The 3482-nt window shown below is 40.1% G+C and overlaps 1 pseudogene; it reads right to left on the bottom strand.

The window, feature by feature from the left end:
* Positions 1–1227: 1227 nt before the first annotated feature.
* On the bottom strand, positions 1228–1962 carry LOC131826364 (calcyclin-binding protein-like; annotated as a pseudogene).
* Positions 1963–3482: the final 1520 nt, after the last annotated feature.

Below are 3482 nucleotides of genomic sequence, written 5' to 3'. Positions count from 1 at the left end.
AGAGAAATCCTGCTATTTCCATTCTAAAAGCTACTTTTCACTATCTTAAGGGGAAATATATTCATTTTCCTGTGACTTTCATTCTAAAGATTCCAAATTTTCTAGTGAAAGATGTCCTCAGAGAAACCAAGTGCTTTGTATTTTTTAAAAACAACTTATACTTATTTTCACTCATAAAAATGGTATAAACTTAGTACTTCATGAATTAAAACTAGAAAAAAAAATCCCTATTTATTAGGGTTCGTATTGCCAATGAAATCCTCTTCAACCAAATGTGTATTTAAGCTATCCTCACATACAGAAAATTGAGTTTTAGCAAATAAATAATACAGACTCTATTTTCATGAGCAAAAATTGATTTTCACTGAGTGCTATTTAAAGAGACCTTGTGAAATTTCAGGAATGTCGTATATTGGTAAACAATTCAGAACTACATGTGTAAAGAGGCAATTAATTTGTTGAGCTAATGAGAAACAGGTTCTCCTAGTTATTTTTGTCTCCAAGCCAATTCTGGGGTGATCTTTCCCGAATTCAGAAAAGCACTCACAGTTTTGTCCCAACGGTACAGTCATGAGTGAGGTCCCATTTCTTAATTCCTGCATCCTGCTTAGGTTCCAACATCTGGCCAACGGGCAGATACTCTGACAATAAACTTGCACTGTGCAGAGGCTATGACAAAGGAAAGAGGGAGTGCCTAAGTGGAACAATGATCCAACAGGGCACCAGCTTCCTTGCTCACCCTCCCTTGTCAGAGTAAGTCTGTCCACATTGACCTGAAGCGACCTCAGAAGAAGCAGTGAGGGCAAGAAACTTCCTTTCAACGGATTTTTTTTTTTTTTTTTAGATTTGCACTTTATGTAAAAATTCAGGTTTTATTTTTACTTATTCTTACATTGGCGGGAGCTGATGCCAAGAACTTATAGGCAAAATAATTTTTTTCTCTACCTCTTAACTGAACAATAACGCATACCATGTAGCATTATCATTAGGCAAGATTTGCTTTTTTACATTTCACACAAGAATACAGTGTTATCCTTTCTTGAACAAAATGCCCAGATTACTAAGGAAACTATCTTTGGCAGAAGTGTTTCATAAGCATATTTTATTTAAATAAATCCTCCAGGAACAAATGGGAGAACTTATTGTCTTCACTTAGAAGAAGACTCTGTAAGTAGTTACCTGTCAAATTTCTCTGTGCAGCTCACCAACATTTCCTTATTGGAAACATCAATATTTTCCCATCACAGTTTCCAAAACGACTTTAAAGTCTCCAGATTCTGTGTCTCCTTCAGTTTGCTTCTCTCCTGATTCCACCCAGGCTGTATTAATGGTTTGCTTCATATCATCATCTCCATTTTCATAAATTTTCTTCAGAACACTCATCAATCCATCACTAGCATCCGTTTCAGTGTCGTAGGAGGGCTCTTGCTTCTCTTTGCCTTCTTTTTCAACCTAAGTTGGGTAGTCCCACCACGTGTTTCCCGCCTTCTTCCTACGTAAAATAAGAACTGTATCTGTCTTGACTGTTTTTGAACCACCTTCCACAGAGATGGGTTTTAAGAGATTGTGCCCAGTCATGGAGTAACTCTTCCCATGTAGATTCTTTACCAAAAGATCAAATGACCTCTCTGCAAAATGCACCTGCATGTTCTCGGGGGGGACTTGATGAACTCCAGTTAAGGTAATGTGGATTTTCACAAACCTGTCTCACTGATCCCATTCATAATTACTGATTTTCTCTGTACATTCCATTGTAACGAGAGGAGCAACAGTGGCTGCCTTTGCATTGTCAAAGAGTTCTGCTCTTCTCTCTGATTTCCACTGCATCTTGTTCTTGATTTCTGTCCCAATCTTGGGTTTTTCAGTTGTGAAGGCATCACATACTCTTTTTCCAGTAGCCTTTTCCAGCAGCAACTTTACCCCTTCTATATCCTTCTGTAGCTCTTCCAAAGCTGGGGCCATGATCAGGCTGGGTCAGGCAAGGCCCAAGCTGCAGCCATGCAGGGGAGAATGAGAAACACCACACCATACATACTCCCCCAGACTCAGAGCCCACCAGCATGAGCTGCAGCCCCCTTCAACGAATTTTATTAAAGTGGGTCCAGAGCAGCCCTCAGAGTTTTAGTCTTTACTGCTACTAGTGATTCTGAAATTCCTGGTAAGAGGAGACACTGTCTCTATAAAGCCAGGTCAGAATGACCACAGTATCTTCCCTCAAAAAAATCTCCACTATCTCCTCTACTAATCTCACGCAGCATTTCACATGCTCTGTCAGGGGTCAGGGAGAGCTAACCGTGCTTTAGGTACATGAAGGCCCAGATGCAAAGACATACAAGGAGACAGAGCCTCACTTTCATTCAGTAAAACAGCTCAGCCAAACTGTAGTTCTTAATAAAGTAACAAATGACTTCTAATCCTAGGTCCTCTGGTCATGTACTCCGATGCTCACCCAGGCCCTTCCATGCATCTTAGCACAGAATACTAAGGACTCAGGCTTGAGTCAAGAAACCAGTATCCAACTCCCAGCTTCATCACATATTCACAAGCTGTTGTATTAACTGTATCTTCATTTCCTGCATTCTGAGGCTCTGACATCTAGGGCCCTGCTGACCACGCAGAGACTGTCCGTCCCAAGGTGAGCCAATTCCTAGAGAGAGTAAACAACTGCATGCTTTCCAAATGCAAGCCAACTGTCCAGAGTATTCACCATTAAGCACATCCAAGACAAGTCGAATAGCACACAAACCCCAAAGCCCACTGGAACTACTCAAACTAGCCAATCATAAACCTGCCTCCTTCCCTCTCCTGTTCTGTCCATGGAAATCACAGTAAAGGCTCTTGCCTATGGTTTCCTCCTCTCCCTCTGTCTCATGACTGACTCCGGGGCTTCCCCACGTGCCCCAACCACCCCATCCCCACCCAGCCCTGGTATGGTATGCCCCTTCTCTTGGAATCTGTGAATGTGACAAACACTTTTCAACAGCAAGCATGTTCTGATTTATTGGTCTTACCATATTGTAATAATAATAAAACAGCTGTATGACCTTGGAAAAGGGACATAACTGCCTCCATTTGTTCATCAGTAAAAAGAGGATAATATTTCCTTTCCACAATGCTCTTGTGAAGATCAACTAAAATAATACACATGATGTACTTAATATATAGTAAGTGCTCAATAAATACTGATGTTCCAAATGAACAGATTTTTTTTAAAAAGATATATTTTTAAGATTTTAAGAGTTATCTTTAAGATTTAAAGGTAACTTATTAAAGGTTCCATAACTAGGAAGATGTAGACAGATTTTTCTGACTCCAAACCCACTTCTTTTTTCACATCACAGTACCTTCCCCAGTTAAGCACAGACCCTCCTACTACACTCTGAACATCTATCATAGTAGTAAACATATACTGGATGAAATTCTATACAAGTACATCACCAGGAACTCATGTGCTCAATAAATTGTTTGAAAGAAGGAAAAGG

Source organism: Mustela lutreola, chromosome 1, assembly GCF_030435805.1.
Source record: "Mustela lutreola isolate mMusLut2 chromosome 1, mMusLut2.pri, whole genome shotgun sequence".
NCBI classification, from domain to species: domain Eukaryota; kingdom Metazoa; phylum Chordata; class Mammalia; order Carnivora; family Mustelidae; genus Mustela; species Mustela lutreola.
This window is presented reverse-complemented; position numbering and strand designations above follow the sequence as displayed.